We start from the raw sequence: 26864 nt of genomic DNA, 5'->3' as shown, positions 1-26864 counted from the left end.
CCTTTCATTATTCAACCGAGAAGGAAGTTAAAGGTCCGCTTACTTCCTGCAAACAAAAGCGAGACGACTCCCTTTGCTGCCTCCTCTTTCCCTCTGTCTGTTTGTGCGCCCCCGCACTTTCGCCCAGCCGCCTTGGAAGGAATCGCTTGGCACTAGGGGAGGAAGCCAAAGGAGGGTGAGGGGAAAGATGGGAAATAGAAAAGGCGGGGTGGGCCTCGAGCAGTAGAACGAAAACTTGGGGCGCCTCTCGCGGCGCCCAGGGCCGCCGCCGCAGCCGCTGCTCCGGGATGAAAAGTGTGGGAGGTCCTGCAGTGAATCATTTCCCCACGCGTCCAGATGGTGGAGGGGTGTTGAGGTCACCCCAACGCCGGAGGTTAGACACAAGAACCTTTGCTTCAGTCTTCACCATTTCATATTCATCCGCCACTACCATTTCATTCGCGTTACTCTGACTCATCCAGATAAACGCCCATAATGCAGTGGTATACATTCTGAATAAGTTCAATATATTCAGGTGTTATACGGTGGAAGTACAACACAGTTAAATAAAAGCCGGTAGCAATTTTCCACTATATTTTAATTCGTATTTTGCGTTTTTTCACGTTAATTATCCGCGTTTCGGCTCACAGAACCATCCTGCGTACAATGGAGACAGTGAAAAAAGCAACAACTAAAGAGATACGGGAAACCCAATGTGGAAGGAGGATTCTAGTCATTACTGTAAAATAACGACACGTGGAAAGAACCATAGAAAAGGATGGCTCTGTCAGCAGAAACGCGTCGTACACATTGAAATATTGTGGCAGGGTGCTGCCAGCTTTAATTTAAATAGAAAGTATACATTCCTTTTATGGTCTCACTCCTCCATTTGCCCAAATTCTCTTCTACCTTGCAGCCCCGTTTTTCTATTTTTACTGTTTCCTCTCTACCATTACGCTTTTTTAGGGTATAGTCCGTTTTTATCAGAAATTTCTCTAGTTTATTTTTATTTTTTTTCAGTTTCAAATTCAAATATTTATATTATTACTCTAGCAAAAACTTAATTCAAGAGTTGAAAAAATTTCAATAAAAATCTTTGTGAAATTAGTTTGCCATGAAAACTTGTGAGGTGGTATATTTTGAATCATGCTTTGCCTAAAATACAGCGTTAACTAAACTGTGTTCTTTTTTCGCTCGAAATCAAGTGTCTATTGCTTAGTTTATAACTGTCATAGTGATCATTGTTACTCATTTACACTAATGTGCTTGTCTGTAACTCCCGTACTCCATATTAATGTATTGCTGGGAGAATACTTCAGTCCCAGATTTTTCTGGTTCAAATTGTTCACGCACTGTTGATTATTACGCCCTTAAGTATTTTACAGAGCTGCCATGACGGCAATCGATGCCTTAAAACTTCATAAAGTTTTTTCATTTGCATGCAATAATTTTTTTGATTTGAGGGTTTGATCTTTGAAGAAACCGAGGGAGTATTTTACCGTGATGTGGGCATGGAGGAATACAGCAATTATACAAATGAGTAATTCTAAGTTTTTAGTACCGTTTTGTGTACGCTATAGAACTTCATAATTGTTTTTCCAACTAACCGCTGAGTAATTTGGATTTTGATGGCTTTAGATTTAAAAAATCAATGTAGTGATAATTTACGACAAAAATAACCGAAGAAATGCAGTTATTTAGTTACCGCAGGATCTTGCTTTCGGATTTTATAGCAAAATAAATGGTTGGAACTTCATCATTATGTTTATCCCTTCATTTTTGAAAATTACAACTGACGAAGGAGAATCTTCATCTAAGACTCACATATGATGAGAAACGATGTCATTAACAAACTTGACTTGAACGAAAGATTCATTATTTTAAAAAGGAAAAACTTTGCTTTTTCGAGCTCTCTTACTTCAAAGTCGTCTACATGTTACGAGTATCATGCCGGAGAATTACTCTGGGGAGTCATTTTCTTACATTTTCTTGGGTCGTTATGTTTGCTGCGAAGCGATTTAAAGCCTACTTCTAGTGAGTACTCTAGAGGCAATATTTAACATCAATGTCATCCTGCACCTGGATATTTTCCAACTCAAAGGGGCATACTTTTCTTCAGCCAATCAATTCATGTACCACGCACATGCGGATCTTAGTTTCCCTAGGGAGACGATCCCAATTTAGACTATTTTAAAGGGGCTATATATCCATCATTTTTGGACGGCGCAAAACGTAGGTTACATGAATTTCCGGAAAAAATTATTTTTTAAGTTTTTCCACCATTTGTTATAGCTTGTGATTCTTCCGGAAGCTATTGAATCATGAAATCCAAATATTACTGCAAATTTAATCCCTGAATATTGATGAGCACACGAGGAAATAAGGGCATGGATAGTTTTAAAATATTTATAGATAGTCCACTTATTTTTTTTACAAAATACGCCGAAATGCTTATTAGTCATCAAGAGAGAGACGTTGCACAAAAATGTAATGTGAATTTGAACATTTGAAAAGACTTCTATGCACCAAAATTGTTTTATTTTATTGGTGCTACAGATATTTTATCTTTTTATAATTTTTTTGTTTTGATTTATTGGTTGTGTATAGGTTTTAAACAGCCACCTGTTTAAACGATAAAGTTATATTTCCAAACGGTAAAAATATTTAGAAATTTTAACCCCTTATTTACAGGAATATCTTGCACTACCGCTGAATTAATATTATGTTCAACAAATTTGTCTTTATTGTTTGTAAAATGTGTTGTTTTTTCGACACTTTAATTTATAATTGCACAATATGTAACCAATAAGAATGCGAAGTGGTAATCGAACTGAAATCTTAATTTTTCTCTTTCAAATTTTTCCCTTTCTTACCTAAAAATTCAAGGAGTAAACGGCACAAGTGAGAAAAAGGAAATAAAATGGTATAAGGTGTGGGTAAAACATGGGAATTAATGTAATGAGTGTGTGAAAGATTTAAAAAAATGTTTAAAGATGTACCTTCATCACGAAAAATGTACCTAAAAGTTATTTGTAATTTAAGAGGAAACAAGTGAGAACCAATGAATAATAAAGTTTGGATATTAGATCCATTATTTATCAGCTAAAATTTGATAAATTCCTTTTTTTCGAATTTCCTGTACAATGTATTTGCATCGTGGTAAAACAGAGATAAAAAGTTTACGTCAATGATAGACATTTTAGATAAAGCACAAAAAATTAAAATAATTCAAACATGCCAGAATCATGGACTGGAAACATATCATTTTATATGTTAATAGGTAAAAATTCATCCCTAAGAGCGGTCATTATAATTATTATGAAGCTTCGCTAAATATTAAGAGATGATAATATTATATTATATCTAAATTATTCACCAATTAATAAGGGAAAATATCATGTGGTGAAGGTTATTCTGGGAAACTGAATATCTTTATATTTATGCGTAAAAGAATTCCATTACACTTTCACAGTAAAAAAATTAAATAACTGATTCCTCTAAGCTTTGGTATTTTACTTGCTCGTCTTCACGGGATATGTGATCAATTTGGTGAAGATTCTGATGAGAACTCCTTTAATAAAACAAAATATTTAGCTGATAATGACATTTCTTACTGAAAAAAACCGCTTACATTTTTATTGTAAATATTATGAGCCTCCATAAAGGCTGAGGATAACCCAAGAAAATGTATTTTAAATAATTATGTAGTAGTTTCAAGTAGATTTGCAATGAGAATATAAATTCAAGTCATCGTGAAATCAAATACAGTAAAGGTAAGGTAATAGATTAATGTTATTATGTTTGATAAGGAACGTTTTACTTGTTATTTTTTTATCATGCTGCATCCCAAATGAGTGTCTTTCTCTGTAGTGAAGCAGTTGGTGTAAGAGAGGAGGATAGCAAGTGCGTGGAGGATAATGGCGTCAAGAAAAGCGAGTTTTCCCATATTCAACGCTGACAAGAGTCTGTACCAGCAGCCGCAATGGCGAGAATAGTTTGTGGAATGGGAACCGGAGGCCTTGAGTGAGATCGGACAGGGATGAAAGTTCTAGTGCTTTTTAAGTGATCGGTTTTTTCTCCCACCGTCTGTGCGGCGCCACTGTGGAGTGAAAGTTGAAGATCAACTGGCATCATTTTTATCTCTGAGAGCGATTCTCCTTGTCTCCGCTTCGCATCGCTGAATTCTCTCGCACCCTGTACAACGCTTTTCTATTTTTCTTCAATGATCCAACTTTTCATACTTTGTCATCTGTAAAACTTTCTGTTGCCATTATTGATAGAAAATTTCTGCGTAATTCCGAACTAATTGAAAAATGGTAGGAATTTTAATGACGTCAGAGAATATTAAGCGAAAAGATATGTATAAAATATACGATAAAAGTGTGCGCCTTCACTATCCAGTCTTTCATCTAATATTCTTGCAAAGACAAAGTGTTTGACAAAAATCATAATGAGATTTCACAGGATAAGGAGATATAATCAGCTTTTCTCGTTCTATAAATAAAAGTGAGTGCCAAGAATATATCTGTCATTCTAAAATAAATTAGCTAATCTTTCTTCTTTACCAATGGAATTATCTGCGAGAATTACTTTCATAAATTGTAATGGAAAATATAATGTATACCAAAATAATGTACCATCAGCAACCTTCTTGCAATTGCGGTGATGAATAATTTTAGTTATTAAAAGATATTCAATGACAATATTTTATGTCTGGCTATTATTGTTTTTGAAATTTTAATACTGAACAAACAGAACATCAATTTTAAAATCCCTCTAAATAAAGCCAATTCTCTGGAAAATTTCAAGTTTCGGTATTTTCCATTAAAATCTCTCTTAATTATTACGTCCACTCCTCATTGAAGGTCTCATTGGGATGTATTCAAAGTACAATAATATTTATAATTTTTTCAGATGCTCCATTTTAAAATTTTTGGTAACTTTTTTAAAGGAAAAATGAACAGCTCGATGCGCCGAAGCTAGTCAGTTAAGACCATCTCAGTCTTAGTCAGTTAAGCTAATTTCATCTGTGAACGACGTGTTAGCTCCCATTTTGACCTAAGGAAGTTCTGAGGATTAATTTTATTGATTTCAAAAAAATTTAGCATATATAATCTGATTCTAGAATTCATTTATCGCTTATACCCTCTTGTGGATCCTGAGCCGTATATGGTATGTTTTGAAACTTCCCTGTGACCCATTGAACTGAGCATTTGTTTTCTCAAGTTTAGGAGAAGACTGAGTTTTAATCATTGCCTATGTTTTCACTGAAATTTTAAGAATGATGAGGTTCCCGAACGCCTTAGAGATGGTAGGTTGTAAAGGATTTTTTCGTTAAGAGATCCTGGAGTATATGCAACTTACAAAACATATATAAACTACGATTTGCATAAGAATCAGGATGTAGGATTTTGTCACAAAGCCATGTTATTACTAAAGATTTCATGTGCTTAGCATAAAACGCCCAAGAATGAGGACTTCTTTCACTCATTACAATTGAGAATCGATCCATGATTTACAGCATTTATCCTGGGGGTGTATTATAAAATGTGAGTCTAATCAATTGCATTTTGTTTTATAATTTTTACTATTCATATGAGAATTGAACCCCGCATAGTTCAAACGCATTCAGTTTTGTATTTGTAAGGCCCTGAGCAAGTTGCCTATATTTAAATGCATGCATAATTATTGATGGCCACATTTCCATACCGAATAATATCTACTGCAGAAAATGACCTCTGAATTGGAATTTCTATCCGCTTTAAAGATTCGCTTCGCTTTTTCTGCTGTGGTTTCTCTTTTATTCTAATTCATATTCATATTTTTAGCGTTAATATCCCTTGAGAAGGGGGATAGGGTTGTTATGGTGGCTAGAGTGTTGGCTTCCCACCCCATGGGCTCGGTTTCAAATCCCGGCGGTGACAGAAAATTTTCAGGTACTGCCTGATCCCTGCCAGAATGTTATGTGGAGGTCATTTCAAGCGCAACACTCCTTCCATTAGATGGGACGTAAAGTCGCAGTCCATTTTGCGCCTTTCGTTAAGATCAGGCTAATTCCGACGACGGGTTCCTATCCACGCTTCCTCACCCACCCTTCCCACATGGCGCAAATGATCTCAGCGGTCGGCAGCCTCCTCCAAATACAATACCATTTCATCCATTGAAAAGTTAAGATACATTGGGAGATGTACATTGTAATTCTGATGATATGATTTTTGGCCTACAGTTCAGAAAAGCTGTAACATAACCATTTTCTTCGGATAACTTACTTGCGGCTGGTCATAAAAATTCGGATGAGCATAGTCGCTAAGTATCGCGCGTCATTTTTTTTCAATATGATGCAGAAACGAATTCTTTTCTGTTACATAGCTTGAACTAACAACATGAAAGCGCGTGTTTGTTTCATTAGAATAATTTTTTTATGAAAATATGAAAAATAATACATTTTTAAAAAGTTAAATGCCTTTGGATCAACTTATGTCACTCTGTCTCAACCTAACGGGCATCTGTTACTAGCTATTTAAGCCAGCAATTCTCATTGGCCGTACGTTTAAGTACCCAGGTGATCAGCAAATTTTAATGAAATCAGTTTTTCACTGATAAAATGAGAAGGGTCATCAATTATTTTTTTCCAAAAGGGAGGAATAATTATTTCATAAAATTACGCCTAGAACAATAAATTTGCTATTACACAATGTCATAATTTCTCTGCCAAGTGGACACCAGACACTTGCTAACGGATTTACCAGCATCCTCCGTGATATATCCTCCTCTCCCCTCTAAGTCGTCCATTATTATCAATAACGTCGAATCTACACCCATTCATGTTTCGTGTTGAATAAGATCATTTAATTAGTAAGGTTATTGTACCTAGCACTCTCTATCTAGCTGTTTAGCATGGCTTCGAACGATGACTTCGAGGAATCCAAAACCTATTCCATATGTCGATTTGCATTAATGTCTAATTAAACATTAAGTATGAAAAAGTGCAATAGGGCTATAATTTTTGAGCTGAGTATCATTATTATAAACCTCTGGGCATGTTTATGGGGTTATTTATTTGTAAAGAAAAGCATTTATCTTTGCTTTATACTTCCATCTTGTTATTTTTTCAATTTTCTCCAGATATCATTTCATTGCTTTTCCGTCCAACGTATCTCAGCCCTCCAGCGGTCTGTTGTCAATCCTTGTTATTGACATCGGATGTTAAAAAGTCATCAAATTACCTGACTGGTGGTTTGGCAGCAATATTCTTGGATGAAAAAAAAAACATTAAAGCTCCATCTTCTAAATGAATTCCGATGTCATTTTCACTTTATTTGCCGACTGAGCTTAAAAAAATATACCTGGGGAACGAGGTGTATAACCTTATTTTGGGCTGGCTATGAGTTTTGTATTTATCCTCATCCCTTGAGGATTCCGTGGAAACATTTAATGTTCTGTATAAAACCATAAACACGCTTTTATATTACCTGATGTAATTTTCCTTTATGGCTTAGATTTTCTGGATTAGTTTTTCATTATATGTTGACTATGATGTTGGGTGAATTATACTTTTTCAGAAGATATGGCGCCATATTTAAGTTGATGACATCACTATGTGTTTTAGTTATATTCTTGGTTTCAATTTCTTTTTAGGTTGTGAAATTATCAAAAGTTATCCTACGTGAAAAATCACTGTAATTTCGGTATGTAGGAGTCATTAGTTCGTTTTTGATGATTTCCGAGAATAATAAGTGTGTTGTGTGAGTGTAATATGGTATCCGCACTCATTATCATATTTGTTTGTCAATTAATGACCTATTTTTTATTTCTATAGTACATGATGAAATAAATGAGGGTTGAGATCAACTTGTTAATTACAAATAGGATGTAGCATATTTTTTACGGTATGCCCACGCCATTGCCCAAGCCTTGGAGAAATATTAACTTTATCCAGTTTTTCAGAAAGATAATCATTCATGTTGAATAAGAGCACACATGGAAAATTTTGACACTGTTGATTAAAAGAATACTGAAAAAATCTCCTCCTAATAAGGTATCCATGTCATAGCCATATTTTCTAGAACGCATTGCCTTCATGTAGGGATTAATTATGTCACAACCAATACTATGATATTTTAAAGAGAAATGGGATAATTACAATGCTAGTTTCTACAAAAGCCACATAGGATTATTTTGATGAAGTTAGTTTTTCACTGATTAAATGCATTTATACAAACAGAGAGGAATAATTACTTCATCAAATTAAGCCTGAAAAGCTGAATTAATTATTACACAATGTCATCACTCCTCTGTCAAGTGAAGTACCAGACACTACCTCACGGATTTATCTGCTTTCTCCTCATCAATCATCCTCACACCTTTAAGCGGCCCATAATTATCAAAAACATTGAATCTACATATAAAGCTGAAGCCAGAGCGTCACACGCTCAATTGTAAAAATAATATAGTCGTCGTGTGATGCGAACTTATTTCATCGAAGATTTAATCGTTAATTATAGTGTTGTACAGTCTGTTAGGAGGGAGATAGACCAAAAGTGATTTTGTTTCCTGTACTAATTTCGCAATCACTTTGAATTTGTTAATTTATATCGTTGGCAAATTGGTCGGCAAAAATGACCTGTCAATCCCTGTCTCAACTCATACCCCACTCTTATTCTTAGTACTTATCTTAGTAGTATTTTCCAGTTCATGCGGAAGGATTATGGGAAAGAAGCTTAGTTTAATTGCAATTCACTCGAATATTCTTAAAAGTTGTCGTAACTGAGATAAGAATCTGTGGAATATACATCAGCACTGACTCTCAGTAGCAATAAAACTTAATATGGCCTATTTTTTGGAGTCAATAAATAGAAAATATAAAACACTAGGAAATAACAAAAAGAAAATCACAGTGGTAGAATACGCACGACGACAATAATAATTTCCAAAATTTGGCTTAATAGCGGTCGTTTAGAAATTATATACATTTTTGCGCGTAGTGAAACTACATGAAATGTTCTTTTCGCTCTCAAAACAAACTGTTACCATTGAAACGAGCGGTATAACACGCTTTAAAAGTTTTCACTTGTTGTTCGGTTTTCGCGATTGCGAGTTTTCGAGAGTTGTGTCTTTGTGTGATTCGGAAGAGCACGCCGCGCCGCTGTGGAATTCGGGTGAGAACGATATTACCTTCTGTTTGGTATTTGCCCCACGTGTGGCGCTAGGGTCGTTGCTTCTGGAGATAAAATAAAAGAGCCTTTATGAGGCTTTCTCTAATGGAAATTCTGAAAGTTTGGCCGAGCGCTACTACGGTGGCGGCATTTCCGCTCGCTACCTCCGATAGTAGCTCCGAATAAATTAGATGAGATCTTGCCTGTGGCCAGGGTCACGTGGGTTTGTGAGTTTGTTGAAAAAAGAAACTTTACCTGCGTCTTTTTGGTGGAATAATAAATGTATGTACTGTCATACCTATGAGTCCATGTTTTCTCGTTTTATACCTTGTCTTTTCCTCAACTGCGAGTGAAATTAAAAAACACAAAATAATAAGTATGCTGATTGGATGTTTGCAGGTTCTCCATTAATGCAGAAGATAAGAATTCAAGTTTAGTAGAGGCACTGCACTTTGGGTTATGAGGGAAGAAGTCTGTCTCATCGATTTTGCACACTATATTTTATTATTAGATGTGGCTTAGAGAAAATTGGTCCTATTTTATCGTGAATAGATTATTGTTGAATATAGACTTTATAGTGGTCTCTTGATCACTTGGTATCAAAAAATTGCAAAAAGCTATTAACTGCAACATGATAATCCAGTGAGTAAATTTTCGTTGAAGTATTCTTCATTCATGAAATATACTGATCGTTTTTACAGCCTCACAGTATCTTATTGGGTTATGGTATACAACAATTTTTAGGGAAATGGTTGGACGCGTAATAAATAGGGAAGAGGCAGCATGTTGAAATATTATCAAGGTTATGGCTGATATAAATAAATATCCGATAGATTAAATGTCAACCATCAACTGTTAAGTTGTGAATATCTGAGAGTCATTTCAGATCATACAACATTATCTTAATCTAAAGTTTTTGCCTATTCATTTATATTAAGAATTAATATGATAAAATTTTTGCCAGCTCAGTTCAATGTAAGTGATTATCTTTTTATCCCATCGGGTTAAATCTGTATTTCTAGGCTGATTTACGAACGGCTTTTCTGGTATCAATAAAATTTTCCTTAGAGAACAAAATTCCCATGGCCCGGTTGTAGGGTAGATGAGGGCTCTACTGGGAATGTGATTCCTTATGGCGTCAATTTTTTCTTCATCTAATCAGAGAGTGTGGTAGAGGGTGCGGAGGATGTTGTTTACCGGCGTACATCTTCTTCGCAGGCTGCCACTCTGGTCCAGCTAGGGAGAATGAGAACCGAAATTTATACCTTTGTATTACTAAAAAAAATCTAAATATTTTTCAGCATCATGAAAACAGACGATTTAAAAATTTACTTTGCATTTTTGTTGGCCAAAAATGAGCGAAAACTGGCTCTTGGTGATGTGACTAGTATCATGCCTGACCGGCAATTGGGAGATTCAGGTTCAAATCCCGTCTAAGCCTAGTGATTTTTACAAGACGAACTTCATTATTGGTATACATAAAATATTTTTGATTGGGTAGCGTCGCCGGAATGAGAGCTTCATAAATTACTTCGGGAACTGTACGAAGTGGGTGTAGTATCCTAATTTTACGCAACTTAAAGACTTTATTATGTTACGGGAGCTAATACGAACTTATATTACGGGTTTAAAAAGGATTTTAATTAATTTTAGATTTTTTCTCTAAGAAGGACACCAATTATTTTCATAATGATGCAGTACATAGATTTATTAATCACAAATTTCAGCATTTGGATACTCGATAGCAGTAAAAAGGCCCGTACCTTTACTGGAGTAAGTATTTTTAGTGGAGTAAAAAATTCTCCAATGTCTTCCTCGAAGCTGAAATATATATTATCAATTTCCCTTCCCTGACGTTGTCTTCGTAGATAGGATTTATTTCCCTCGATCTATCCATCATAAAAATGATTCCATTTCCATTTACCGTTAATTCATTCATGTATTCCAGAAGCTGTAGAATTCTTTTTTCAATCAATACGCGCTAGAACCTCATCCATATTCATTCAACAAGTCGGGCGAATGGCTGCGGTGATTTAATGAGACACGCCGTCCACAGAGGGACACGTTTCTTCGCTCAAACGCTGGCTGACAGCGTCAGCTCAGAAAAACAAGGCGATGGAGACCCTTGGAAGTTTAAAATCCTTAGATTGATCGAACTGCACAAATAACGAGGCAATAAATCAGATATTTTGCGCATTACCACTAAACTAACTCTACATGGGTCGATAGCCTAAAATTGAGGCAGTGAATAGCAAAGGGATGTAAGTAGGGATGTGCGAGTACTCGAAAACTCGAGTCGAGTAGTTAGTACTCGACTCGACTGATTCGAGTAGCATTACGAATGTCGAGTCAAGTAGCAGTTAGCCCTTTTAGCAGTTTCGATACATGTTCCTAAAAATATAAATTAAAGTGACGACATATTAGTAGAGATCAATTCATTTCAATTGTGGTTATGGAACTGTTCAATACACATTAATTTTCATCCATCTCCTAATTCTGATACAAGTAAAATCGATAGTCTTCATTACCTTTTCCTTTTTACATTGAGCCAAGCATTCAGAATAGAAAATTCAAAAGGGGATTGAAAAATTGATTATAAAATGGTGCATGCATTTTCATATTTCCAGATCCAGAAATGACCAAACTCGACTCGATACTCGCGAGTAAATTTCAACTCGACTTGATACTCGACTCGAGATCAAAAAAACACTACTCGCGCATCCCTAGATGTAAGTTGTAAAAACTAACTCTTTTGTAATACTAGTTTGAAGTTTGATAAAACCTTCTCAGAATTGGCATCGGGAAAGAGTGTTGTAACGTTTGATATTTATGTTTCTGTTCAATTAATAATTTTATTGATTTGAATTTCATGGATTTGTGTAATGAAGGGGGATGAAAGGTTGATAAGGGGTTGTTGTGGGAAGTGAGGAAGATTTTTGTGTGAGACGCCATTTAGAAGAGCTCTGAATGGAAGGAGACGAGGAAAAAAATTCTATTTGAGAAGAAATAAAACAGATTTTTGCAGGAAAAAGTGTCTTATGTTACACTGTACGAGGTCAACGTTTCAATGTTAACTCCCTCATTGTCATCTGGGCTAAGATTGACCGCCGATATGCAACGGAGTTTCCTATCCTTTAGAGGTTCAACTTCTCGCCGTTTCGGACTCTAAGCTGTTAGAGGAGGTATATGCGCAACTTCTCGCGCATGCCGTCAGTCTCCTGCCGGCTACTGGTAGTCGGCCAATCCCTTGGAGGAAATTGACCGGCGGTAGGTGTCCCGACAGCTGGGGATTTCTGTGGCGAATGTTGGGATTGAGACGTAGCGGCTGTTCGCCGCGCTGGTGTATAAGCTTTGCTCCGCCGTTTTTATCCGTGCCTTCAGCATCGTTTCGCCAGATACTGCGCAGAGTACTGCATTTCCTTCCCATCTAACGATTTGATCGTTGGATTATTCTTCCTCATAGAATAAACCTACAAAATTGTTAGAATAGCAATGGCTGATGCCTGGTTTTGCTGATGGTAGGACCCGCCCGCCTCTGTGACGGTGCGGGATTCCTCGTCCCTTCCCTTCCTTCCCTATCCCGTCCCAGGAGGCGGCGTCGGGCTCCTATCGCGGCGGCGCCTCCTTCCTTTCTCCTTCCTGTCCTCCCCCTTCTGGGTGCAGAGGTGAAAAGCTTGCGCTTACAGACCCTGCCCCCGGGAGTGTATCCTTGCTAGCCCGCCCTAGGAGTCTCGTTCTAACTGCATATCCTTCTTCCCCTGGAGGTGTCGTCGGGCTCTCATCGCGGCGATGCCTTCCATCCTTTTTCTGTCCTTCCCCTCTCGAGAGGCGCGGGTGTATAGATCTCGGACTTGGTTCCCGGCCCTCGAGAGTGTATCCCATGCGGACCCGCCCTGGGTTCCCGAATCCGCCGCATATGTGGCTCTTTTGCGTGTCCTGGTGATGCGAGGATCTTCCAGATACCGATTTTCAGCCGGTTTAGTGAAGGTTTCGGAGCCAGTCCGGACGATACTGGAGAAGTGTAGAGAATGCTGGGAATAATTATCGCTGACCGGCCTACGCCGGGTTTTTAAATTGTGCTAGCCAAGGGATGGTTCAGACCCGTTGTTAGCCAATAGATTCAAATTGTCTCAGGGGTATTGGAATGGTAATTGAGTCCGTGATATTTATATTTATCAAAGGTCTCCATATTTGGCTGATGTTCTGCTTAGAGTCTCGGTTTAGCTTTTTCTCCTCTAGATATATTACTATAGCCTCTTTCATTACTCGATCCTAGTGACCATAAGATCGACATAGGATATTGGTGTTGTCAAAATTGATTGAGGGCGCCATATCGAGGCTATGCTCAGCCAAGGCAGATTTTTTGGGTTGAGTAGCCTTGCCCGGTGCCAAACCCAAGAAGATTTCATCAATAAAATTCGCCGAGAAAGCCCATTTGATCTGATTTCGTTTAAAGTTCTAAGGATATTAATTTTGTACTATTTAGTTGCTTTTAATCTCTCAAGGAGCAGCAATCTATCAAAGCTACTCTACCATTAAAATTTTCTTGTCATCAAACAGAGCAGAATATTTCTAACATGTGATGTAGAAATATGGAAAGCCAGAACGTCATTCCACTATAATTATAATTCAAAATATTTGTCAACTCAATATTGCGTTTAACATACGGGTACATTTTCATGAAGCTAAATTAATTTAAAGTTTAAATATCACAATGCTACATGTTGTCTTTTTATTTTCAAAAGTAAGTTGAAAATCGCATTAAAAACTAATTTGCCTTAGGGACCTTCTCCGAGTCTAATTCGAGCCATCGAAGTTTTTAACCTAGCGTCACCTAGGATTAGTTCCAAGAGTTTGTTTGCTATTCACTAGAGCGCGTCGTTTCCGTCCTGGGTCCGCGATAAAGGTTCGTAGATCGCTGAAAACCTCTGGGAGCGAATATTTCAAACGACTTTTAATCCGGCCCTTCACCTCTGGTCCAGCGGCTTTTCTGGAAAGCCCTCTTTAGAATTAGAACGCACCTTAATCATTCGATTCATTGATCTGTCTCCAATTTCCCAGACACTCATGGACTACCGTTTTTTCCATGATTATAGGTACACTGTTATTCTCATTCATCATTGTAATCTGTTTCCCTGTGTTCATCCAAGGATTCCATGGCCTTGTGACTGGCAGTTGATTGTAAATAATAGCTGTAGACTCTCATAGACGTTTTGCTGGCCATTCTCAGTGTTGTAGATCGTGAAGTAAAATCATCACACCCATTTATGTTACATATGTAAGTTACCTATTTTATATTCACTTGTAAGTGCGTATGTTTAGTCCAAATCATATCTTAAATATATCTCCGAATTGCCTTACTTTTAAAGTCAAAACTAAGTTTCTTATGAGGTAGTATTCAAATTGATAATGATATATTGGCGTGGGTTTGATTAATGTACTACCAAAATATATTCCTAGTTACTTTAAAGAACGGCAACCTTTTTCGGTTTGACAAATGATGTAGGAACTTCTTGACATGCTAGGTTATCTGTTAAATAGAAAGAGCTGTAAGCAATTACTCTATTTGCCCTGCACTTAACTAATGAGACAAAGGTGTCTTCCGATAAGTAATCCGTACCATAACCTGCGCCAATGAGAGAATTTACATAATTAATCTTTAAAACTTAATATTATTCCATCCATTTACAGTTGTGTTAGTTAAATATAATTTGAATTATATATTTTTATAGTGAATTTACTTGATTTCCCTTCTTGACCTTTTAATAAAGTAAACTAACCCATTTTGTTCGTATGCTATAGAAAATGAAATACGGAGTAGTGCATATAAGACTGACTTTTCCTCTGGCCTCTTACATGTTATTTGTCATTATTACCCTTAATTTATTATTGTTCCTCAATTAAAATGGGAAATATTCCCATGGACGGAAATATAAATACTGCCCTTTGGCTTTTCAGTTGCATCATGGATATTCCAATGTAAAAAAATGAAATAATTTGATGCAATCCGCATATTTGTATAAAGTTTGACTACATTATGCACTTTTTTGCATTGGGAATATCACGATTCAATTACAAAGTCATAGGTCCGTGATTCAATTCATGTTATGGTATGGTATTTGAAGGAGGCAAAGGTCATTATACGCCATGAGGGACGGGTATGGAGGGAAGGATGAAACCCGGCGCTGGCATTAGCCTATTTCTACGACGAAGGGAGCCAACAGGTCAACACCTTAACGTCCCATCCGACGGACGGAGTTTTGAACTTGACTTGAATCCCTAAAAACACTCAAGCAAGGATCGGGGAGCCTCGAAAAATGCTCAACCACCACTGGGATATGAACCCGAGTCGACTGGGTGGAAAGCCAACACTCCACCATCGCACCAAAGCGATCCTGATTTTTTCCTCCCATTGCAATTAATGTCTATTTCACCGCCACCAACACAAAAAAGTTTTCAATTTATAACGTTTTCATATGATAACGTTTTTATGAAATCTTTTGATTATAAGTCATCTTGTCCAGGTCAAATCTGGTTACTCATTTTTATCCCACTCTCCCATTTACTAGCAAGCTGAAATCTGAAAGCAAGGACAACTCAGAAGCAGATGCCAATGCGATATTCTAACTCTTTTAAATATGATTGTAACTCTATCTCGATACCTATTCAGAATTTAAAATTAAATATGGAGATTAGTACAAAAAAGGCCACCAAAATCAGATGGCGGCGCTGTCATCATCAAAAGTAAACGGTAATAACGGATAGCCATAACAGCAAATTTGTTTGCATCAAAGTTCATTGAAAAATTAATTGATCAAAAGTTCGCCTGTATTCTTTTTAGTTAGCGATAAAAACGTTGGTTCAAATAAAATTTCTTTTTATTTTGAATTATTATTTATTCTACTATTTTGACCATTGACCTCACAATGTGGGTCAAAACCAAAATTTTTAAATTTTCCTTATGGGGTTTCAATGTAAAAAAAATCTAGATAGAAAAAAGTCTGAATTTCATGACCAAGATGTCAAATCTTACATTTTCGGACACGATAAAACCGAAAGTTTATTTACGAAATTCCAACCGTTGTCCCAGTAAGGTCACAGTCAAGGTCATAGGGGTGGCGAAATAGTTGGCATACCAACAAAGGTTTTGATTCATAGGTTTTAAAGGGTGCTCAGGTCATCGGTATTGTCAAAATACCCGTCTTATCCTTTAATTGACCGTCAAATCCAATACGGAAGTCAAAGGTCAAAGAGTTAAATGTTGGGCCATCATGACAACCAGCGTGTGGAACCATAGGTTGAAAAAGGTTCCCAAGTGTGTTATGCAGTTCATGGATCCGTATTGTTGATGTTTTGACCTCCGAAGGTCATAACGGATATCAAAGGTCATAGAGTTAAACGTCGGGCCATCATGACAACCAACGTGTTGAACCATATGTTTAAAACGGTGCCCGGAGGGTGAAAGGAAGCTGAAATTTTCTGGATAACTCAGAACCAGAAGAAAAAGTATAATTCTAACGCTTTTATTTATGATTTTAACTATATTTCAATCCTTATTCAGAATTTAAATTAAATATGGAGATTAGTTCCAAAAAAGGCCACCGAAATCAGATGGCGGCGCTGTCAGCATCAAAAGGAACGATAATAATATTAGTCATAACAGCAAAATTGTTTGCATCAAAGTTCATTGAAACATTTAATGATCAAAAGTTTGCCTGTATTCTTTTTAGTTAGCGGTAAAAACGTTGGTTCAAATAACATTATTTTTATTTTGAATTATTATTTATTCTAATATTCATTTTTAATTCTTTATTAGATACTGGGGTATTATTCTTTACATTACCCTTGGTATTAGGAGGAAGCATATGAAGAGAAATTGTTTCATGTTAATGAAAGGAAGTTGTGTTAGATAGCAGTATTCCCTACCCATCGCGGAGAGTCGTGCTGGTTCTAGGAAACGAACAGTCGAAGGGTGTTCTCGCGTCGTGGGTCCTGCGCGTTGCCAAGGGATGAAAAGTGGTATCGCACGGGTTAGTGACTGAGAGGGTAGGGCCCACTGGCGCCAAGGATGGTAATGGGCTTTCCTTTTAAGCCTCCGGGAGTGAAAACCTTGTTTGCTCGCGTTCCTGTTAGCCGTTGTAGGTAAGCTGTCTAAAACTGAGTTCGAACATACGCAGGCGGTTTGATGGGTGGCTTGGATTTTAATATCCTTTCAACTTGACTCCGTGAGAGTGAAGAATGTTAAGCTCATTGACGTAATGTATACATTGTAATGACATTGATGTAACTTCAAATGTCCCTTAAAAATTGATATTCAATGTTTCATCAATTCATTAGATCACCTTGTGATAGGTATAACTGTAAGGCCCACCACACACGTTCCGGCCCGGCCTCAAGGCCCGGACTGTACAGTCCGGGCCTTGAGGCCAAACTGAACGTGTGTGGGAGGCGGCTAAACTGCGCAGTCCAGGCCTCAAGGCCGGGCCGGAACGTGTGTGGTGGGCCTAAGTAGCAGAGATGTATTTTTACGGTATGTGTCAGAACCAACAATGATTTTGTTCATGCTAAGGTCTTCATTGTTAATATGCACGGAAATAGTGATGTCATAGCAATGGTAAATTTTTAGTGTAATTTTTATGAAATATATGAGTATTATGAATTATTATGAATTATATTTATGTACTTAGAACTATTTTATACCATCTAATTTATAGGAAAGAATGTGTTTGAAAATTTCCTTGGGTATACAACATTTAGATACCTCATCGGTTGCGTTTAAGAGTTAAATATATACTCCATTGTGTTCCACTTATGATAGGTAACCATCATGCATTATGATTGGGATGTTTAAAATAAAATTTGGCATATGGTGCAAAATAAGCATTTGGTGTTCTGAAGCAAATTATTTTACTCTAAGAAAATAAGGCAATCAAGTGGAGGAAGATAAATACCGAGTATTGTTTTATGAAAAGCGGGATTTTAAGGCATTATAAAATTTATAGCTACAAACCAGGCATCAAATGAAAGAAAAAATCCTACAATTTTATCAAGGTTAGAAGCCCAAATGTGTTCAAGCATCATTTGTACTCGGCATAGGTCACGACGATATGCGAGTTCTTCCCAAACGTGGATTAGTGTCCCTCAAGTAATTCTGTGTTGCTTGTGCATAATGTGTTGAGTCCAAAAACCCCAAAAATGGGACTATCTCACCTAACCATCAAATGAATCATATAGAATCGTTTGTGCATAGTGTGGTATGTCCAAACCTAATAACAACATGTGTTTTCATGTGTGCAGTTTGTGATAAGTAGAGGATTCTACTGTGATGCTAGTGCAGAGTGTGTTATGTAGATTATCTCAAAACTATGATTGAGTGACTTAACACATTATGCACAAGCAACACAGAATTGTTGTAACAGCTTCTTCAATCCTGTTTCTTAATTTGGAAAGGTGAGCTGGTATTGGAGGCTCGGGAGTTATAATCACCTTGAGGATCACAACTGAACTTAACACGGAACCCACGTTGCACATTAACCATAGATTCCGTCTTTGTAAATTGTAAAGCACAAAAATATTTCTATTTACTAGCCGTCATCTACTAGCGCTTTGAAAGGTATCGCATCGAAAAAATTGGATGCATATGCAAATGGCTGCCGACAAATAAAACTGCTTCAGCTGCTCTATCATTCCATTCCTTATTTATTGCTGTATGTTAAGTGTAATAAACATTATGAAGCTATAAAACCTCGCTAATCATTTTGGAACACACGGTATTTATGTAAATAAATTGTATTTCTTAGTGTGAAGTTTCTACGGCTTGAAAATAATTGCTCTTGTAATTTCAGCTCTGTTTTAAAACACCCTCTAAGTAAATATGTATATGCTTATTTTATCCATGAATTGAAAAGCGTTTTCGGCGTATTTGGAGATATTACCTTATTCCCAAGTTTGAATCAAAGCGCTCAATTTTCACAACCGTTTTTGGGAGTAATGACGTCAGTGATTGTTTTTCTAAAAATTAATCTAATAGGTATCATCTATTTTACTATGTTCCAAAGTTAACAACTAACTTTTCTTTTATTTTTAGGACCTGAAATTCTCGGTCGGCGGAACGCAGGCCTCAGCTCTCTGCTTCCGCTAACTTATCTGGTAAGAAAGTGACTCTTTTTTCCCCTGGCTCTCGGAATGGACTTTAATTGTCCCAGATGAAAAGGAAATTGCTTAACAGATGAGGGAAAAACTCGAGGATTTTAGAAAACTCAACTTTCACTTCTGATACTTTTGCTTAAATTTTTTTAACAGCACGCACAAAATTTGTTCATACCCCCTGTAGATTTTCTTTCATTGCACTCATGATAGACTTCAAAGTTTTAGAAATCATTTTTTAAAATTAATGCACACGATTGTGTTAATTGGGAGCTCCATCCGTATTTTTTCATCGTTGTGAGTCTTGGAAAAGTAAGGGAAAAATTAATTTAAAATTTATTCTTGCGTTCTAATGAAAACCTATATTAAACTATGAAAAATATCAAGGCATATTTATTTTTTTAAGGAAATGAAACACTTCTCCTTTTCTTACTAGATGATATACACATTCATGAATCTGATATTGTTCCCTCAATGTGTCCAGTATGTCTTTGTCCACCTATATTTTAATTTTTTTCATGAATCACGGCTATAAGTTTCACCGAAAAATACTCAATAAAATATATATTTGCCGTAGCTGTCAGCCTTTATCCGGCCGGCTTATACCTATGCCGGCCTCGTTGGCGCCGGGGTAAAGTCCCCGACTGCTAACCTAGAGGTCGCGGGTTCGAATCACGATTGGGTGGTTTGACCACCATCCAGGGCATGGATGTATGTGATTGTCAAACGAGTTAATTGTAATAGAGGACTTTTTAGTCCTAAATTCGCTTGTAAAAAACGACATTATTATTATTATTATCAATTCACTTCAATTAATTCATTATCGTGGGTCAATTGGCCCATGTGATAATTTACAAGCGTACAGAAATACAGTAAAAAACATATAACAGAGATGAAAAGAAAAAAAACTACAGCAAGACTCAGTAAATATAAAAAATAGAGAAAAAAAGGAAAAAAAACAAAATATATATCTTTACAAGCACATACATACTATTGCATCCCGAATGCGGATACCTGGATATCTACCCACACAAAATTTCCAAACATATTAAATACATTGGTAACAGTATCACTATTTATTGATAGGAAATATTCCGGTCTAACCGGAAAACTTAGCACCAAAAGAAAATTATATCATGAATACAGAATACATTCTCCCCTCATCACATCAGTACTCAATCACGTCAGCATGGTTAGTTACACTGGGAATTGCCATGAACTATCATGAAACAACTTATATACTTTAGTATTAAATACATGTATTGATGGCAAATTTCTGATTTCTATCGGTAGTGAGTTCCATATTCTGGCAGCTGTAACCATGAATGATTTATTGAGGTGAGATGTTCTATGGTGGGGGGTCCACTTCCCTTTAATTCCTATGTATATCTGTGCTTGGGGGTTTTATCTTACATTTTTTGATGATGAATAAGTATTAGCATAAAATTACGGAGCTATGAATGTGTTAATTAAGATATTGAAGTTTTTGTCATCCTCCCATGAAATATAGCCGGCTTCGTACTCAAGTAAGAAACACCAAGATGAGGTAATCAAAATATATTTTACAGAACATCTTAGTTTTATTCCCACGGTATCATCGCCACTCGGCTATAGCTTATGAAAAAAACACATCATCGTCATTAGTATTACAAAATAAAGCAAAATGCACGACCATTGTTAAAATTTTAATTCCACCCCTCGATAATTATTTTCAAGCAACAAAAAAGGGCCATTAATATTAAAGAGACTGTACGCATGAAATAAAATATTGATATTTCCTGTCCAAAGTCATAAATTCGTAGTACTCTGCGCTTAACTAGATGAATTATGGTAGCACATATGTCTTGTCGTACAGTTTCCATAGAGATAAAATAAAAAAAAACACTTTTTGTTACTCTCACCGGGTATCGAGGGACATGGAGAGAAAGCCTCCTTGCCCTCTTGTAGTGCGTAGCCCGGGGAAACGTGGCCTAATGGATACGGGAACAGGTGGCTGGGAGCCATGACCCTCCCAACGCCTATTATATTCCCCTTCGGTGAGCCGCAGGTGCACCTTTTTCACAATCTCCCAGCCATATTCAACCCCCTTCCATCACCCAGTCAGTAAGGATGGTAAGACGAAGTGGTAGCCTAGTCGACAGAGCACTTGGTTACTTATCGAGGGGTCCTGGGTTCATATACTGGGTGAAACATTTGGACGCCTGCACTAATGAAGGAAAATACGTTAGGTATAGTAAAAAAAAATTAGTGTCTCGTGCCCACTGACCCCTTGACTTGCAAAACAAAACACACAGCTAAGAGTAATGCTGGCGAAGGTGGGGGAAAGGCAGACCTTTTTCCAACGAAGACGTTTCATGATATTTTCTGGGGAGAGAGGCTGTTCCCCTTACCCTGCAAGACAAAAGACTTAAGTCAAAACAAAATTTCTCGGTTAGTAGAATCCTACCTCATATATCCAGAAAAATCTTTGGGGTTAATCAACAACTGCTGTGACCATCCAGTGGAGCTATAACATAAAAGGTTAGGCGAAATTATAAAGATTTTTTTTGCTGATATACCTAATTATAAAGCGCTATATTGTTTAACATATATCATAATGGATATTTTTTCTACTGATAAATGAATTGGTATTGATACAAAATAACCTAGCAGCTCACTTACCGCATTGCTTCCTTTTTAAAAACTTGTCGATTGATTTGTTTTTCATTTCCATTACATTAGTTTCAAAATTTCCTGAAATTGTCCTCTTTGACCCATAAATTTCAAAGAAAATTAGTCTTCTCAAATAACCACCTCTACAGTTATAATTATAAATTTTTTCGCATATTTTGAGTTTCATTCGCGCATTTTACCTGCTTGCTCTGCTTGTTGATGATGGTTTAGATTATTATGGTCTCAAAATGGCTGAAATGCAAAAGAAAAGATCAAACAAGAATTTCTTTGGTGTTTTTAAAGCAGTTTGATTCAAGGTTTATTTTTTAAAATTTTGAGATTCTCGATATTAGTAACGCTATTCCCCTCCGTGAGTGAAAATTCGTGGACGCGTAGATACAAGTGGTGAAATAGTGTCGCTAAATTGGTGAGACAGGAACATCCTCGTACGGATGTCACAGTCGCATTCTCTTCCCCACCCATCCCACTCTTTTGCCGAAAAAAGAGAGGAGATGGAGGATAGGATGGTGTTTGAGGGGAAGGCCGTCGACGGCAAGCAAATCCTCTCCGAGAGAGGGTTGTTGGGGGGCGAAGGGAGCTGCGGCCGAGACGGGATTACCGCTAGTCCCAGCGGCCAGCACAAGGCGACGCGCGTGGGAGAAAGATAGGACTCGCACTTAATAAATCCGGCGGAAAACTAAGGCCTAGTGTTTTTCACTCCCTCATCCGGTGGATTGGGAAGTTAATTTACTTTCTAACTTCATTCCGCAGGCGTAAAAACCCTTTGAATGAGATAAGAGAAACAGGAATAGATTGATAGGTATCCATCTACTTCGATTTTGGTTATGAATGCTTTGGGAAATCCTCCAATAGGTATTTCGTTTATCGTTTTCTTGAAAATTTGGATACGTATATAATTTTTTATCTTTACCTTTACTGCCAGCTGGGATTAAGTTGCAATAGATAGATTAAAAAAATAAAAGTTGTTATTTTCCACATAGTATTTATTGAAAAAACTACTGGTTTTGACATTTTCAGGTCACTATCAACAGTTAACAGAAAGGTTCTGTTACCTGTTGTTGTGTTGTTATCAGTGAAGAACCATTCTGTTACTTATTAATAATGTTCTTAAAACCAGGTCCATAGCCAAAAAGGTCGAAATCGGTTGAACATTCATATATATTTTTTTCTTAATTTAATAAAATTGTTATACGGTGAAAGTGATGGTTCAGTCAAGATAAAAAACAATCTGGAGTCATCCGGTCAAAATCCTCAGCACACTTGAAAATGATCATAAAAGGTTTAATTTTTTTCTTCCTTTTCTAAAGCTAAACATAATCAGTACTAGTAAAAATGATGAAAATGTGTCAATGGAATGAGGTTCCAAAGCTAGGCAGAATCATTTCGTGATGAACTAAATTTTATGTACAGTTACTCAAGTGCACTCTTATCTTTATGAGACTTCCGTTGATGAGACGGTAAGAATCCTGTAAAAAGAGCCTTTTTCCGCTTGAAAAAAACGTTGTTATGTGCAAACCATTGATGAAAATGTCATCATAACTCGGTACTAGTGGTAAACAGGTAAAAATATGGGGTGGAGTTGTTTTTATTCTGTGCTAGGTTGAGGAAATATTGGCTCTTCGAAGACTGCGGATGAAAACAGTGAAATATTGAGTCTGAATCATCGGAGATCGTATTTGGATGTAAGAAGGCTATGTCTATATTATACTACGTCAATTCTCAATATATTGGTAGCGAGTGAATCGACGTGACGTAAAACAGTAAAATAATTTTATGTTTTCCCTGACGTTGTTCCTGGAAGCACTGTGAATTATCATTTCAATTCCTCAAGGAATTAGTTTCTCCTTCTAGATAATGCAGTGCTCCCTTAACCTTAAGGGAAAATCAATAGAACGCATTTTTAATATTTCACTTACTTTATTAAGTGAGTCGTTGTAATTTAATCATTGTTCCTTGGATGTTAGGGTCCGGCCGCCGTGAAATGAAAAGTGTTATGGTGTTTTTTTGAGCCAATTATCGGTTTATTTAAACCATCATTCGAGATAAAATTCAGAGTGACATGATAAACGCGATTCATATAAACAAAATCAAATGGCGCAGAAAATATTCTGCAAAGATGATTTAAAACAATGTAAGAAATTTCACCTAAATTTCAGTTAAAGATAAACGGAAAGAATGAAAGTTCAGAAAAAGTTCCCTTTGCACCGTTTTCGGATGTGTCAAAGATTATTCTTTAGGTAATATTGCTTTCAAATACGTCAAAGTTATATAATCAATGCCAATTCAAACAAAAAATTTGTTATTTCTGCCATTATTTTTAGCTTATTATTGACATAAATTTTCATTGAACCGCAAAATAATTATAGCGTTGCTAGACGGACGTGGGTCTCTTATAAGAATGAATTTTTTTAGAATGTTAGAATTCAATCCAATCTATTCACTACCTTTGTCAAAAGTGAATTTCCAAGACAGCGCCGTTTCCAGAAGTGCCAAGTATGATTTTATTAATAGATAATAAGACTTAATTACGTCAAAATGATTCATCAATGCCAATTTAAGAGCACTAATGCCTTATGTCTAACGTCAAATAAAATGCCAACATAAATGTCATCGGCAGTTCTTGAGCAGCGAGTGTCGACGTGAGCATTAACAATTAATGCACTATTATCTATTGTTAATCTTTTTATTTTTGTTTTCTAGCGTTGAATTTTTTTATGATTTCAGGGATATAAATTTAATTCCTGTCTTTTACGACGACCATATTTATAGTGCCTTGGATACATATTGTACATTCCAACAAATAAAACTGTTTCAGTCGCCCTATCATTCAATTTATTATTTATTACTGTAAGTCAAGTGCAATATGTATTATAAAGCTATAAAACCTCGCTATTCATTTCGGTACACACGGCATTTATGTAAGTAAACTGTATTTCTAAGTGTGAAGTTTCTATGGATTGAAAATAATTGTTCTTATAATTTCAGTTCTGTTTTAAAAAGCCTCTAAGTAAAAAAGAATATGCTTATTTTATCCATGAATTGAAAAGCAATTTCGGCGTATTTGGAGATAAAACCTTATTTCCAAGTTTGAATCAAAGCACTGAATTTTAAAAACTGTTCTCGGGAGTAATCAGTCAAAGTTCAATGTCCAGCGATCCAAGTTCAAATCTCGGTGGAACCTCCAAAAAATGTAAAATCCACTCTACCTACCCCATAGAGGGATTTATATTATCAACCAATTGATTCAGAGTCCAAAGTGCCAACATTCCATTTTCATTATTATAAGCAACATTAAATAAACAAATATTATCTTCTTGACATTGCATAACAACGACAATAACAAGTTCTTGAACTTAAGTAATTTAAAGTAATAAGGAAGACTTAATAATAAGATGAGACTTTAATAATGAGGATAGTAATTTAATGTCAAGTGATTCTTCAACGTCATTGATTGTTTTTCTCAATTTAATCTAATAGTTATCAACCATTTTACTCTGTTTCTTAATGTCATCGACAGAGATACCGTTATGACATAAGGTTGTTTCGTTTGATTGAGATGGTTTCAAGGCCATCCATAGTCCTTGGTCGGATGTTCAGTGTGTTCGTTCGTAGAGAGCTAAAAGGAGTGACGCGTATAAGGAAGAACGCCCGGCGGACTCCTTCAATTTATTCGCTCACTACTGAAGTCACTCGCAGTGGAGGATGTTGACTTTTTCCTCGCGCGCCATGTTTTATTCAATGGAGTCTCTCAGGCAACTCCGGATTCCGCTTAAGATCCAGGAATTACGAAGTAAATCTTTGGACTGTGAGCTGAAACTATTGGCCTCAACGCTCTTCAAACTTTCCGCCTCATCCTCAATTCAAAATGTGAGAATTTTAAGTCAGCATTTGTTGGAAAAGTTTGCGTACTGTTAGATTATTGAAAATAAAGTTTTGGGTGATTAATTAATGTATAAAACTGTACATCCTCTTCCTCTGCAGGCTGTGTATGAATAGGTGAATAGCGGTTTGTATGATTGTTGTAGATATGGCGGAAGGTTGACAAGAGATGTAAAAATAACATCTTGATTATAAATCGATGCTGAGAAGTTTCAAAAACGTGATGTGTTCCGTGCTGTGTGGATGATATGGTGCAAAGTTTACCGTCCGTAATAGTCGATTGAATACTTATTTTTTTCAAACACAGAATTATTCCACTCAAATTCGAATGGTCCACAATATTAATATTGTGAAAATTTATTAAATATGACTAAATCCGAAATGTCCATCAGGCGTTTTCTGTCAAATATGCCGAGAGAAGCAACGGGGACACCATATGAAATAAATATGAAAAATCTTTTCTCAATAAGTAAAGATCATAGCATTTTTCCACAAAATATTTTACTGCCTAGGTACAACGCGTTTCTGCTCACTGAGCCATCATCTGGTACAAGACCAAGAAAAGTGCTACGATCTTTTATTTATTTAAATATGTCTAATTTCCACCAATTGAAGCCTGAATCTATTGAACTTATGACAAATCTTCTCTACCAGCCCTAAAAAATGTTTTTTTTCCTTCATTCCTCGATATACGCCAATAGCATCGTAGTTATGAGGCCCACATTATTTTCAGCATCGTACCCATTGATTTCCTCATCCTTGAATAATTTTTCGCCTAAATTTCCCCCATTCTTTGCACGATATTGATGATACATCTTTCTAAGACAAAGGTGCTGGCTCAGTATATGTTTTTACCATCCTTTCTCCTTTAATATCAGATTTTTATTTTATTATATCAATTACCTCCTAAAACAGCACAATGTGGCATTCACTACGGGGGTTTCAACAGTTAACATTAGAAAATGGCACTAGTATTTGCGCGAGACCAATGTTGAATCGTAGGTTTAGTGAATTTCTTCCGTTCGATAGACA

The 26864-nt window shown here is 36.5% G+C and overlaps 1 long non-coding RNA gene across 3 annotated transcripts in view; it reads left to right on the top strand.

Moving 5' to 3' along the window:
* LOC124154136 overlaps positions 1-26864 on the top strand; it is a 628788-nt gene that overhangs the window by 249374 nt on the left and 352550 nt on the right. For all 3 annotated transcript variants that reach the window (XR_006863842.1, XR_006863841.1, XR_006863840.1), the window contains exon 2: positions 19222-19283. This is a non-coding gene — a long non-coding RNA (uncharacterized LOC124154136). The remainder of the gene's footprint in view (positions 1-19221; positions 19284-26864) is intronic.

The sequence above is a fragment of the Ischnura elegans genome, chromosome 2, assembly GCF_921293095.1.
Source record: "Ischnura elegans chromosome 2, ioIscEleg1.1, whole genome shotgun sequence".
NCBI lineage: Eukaryota > Metazoa > Arthropoda > Insecta > Odonata > Coenagrionidae > Ischnura > Ischnura elegans.
The sequence above is the reverse complement of the archived record's forward strand: the minus strand, read 5'-3'. Positions and strand labels throughout refer to the sequence as shown.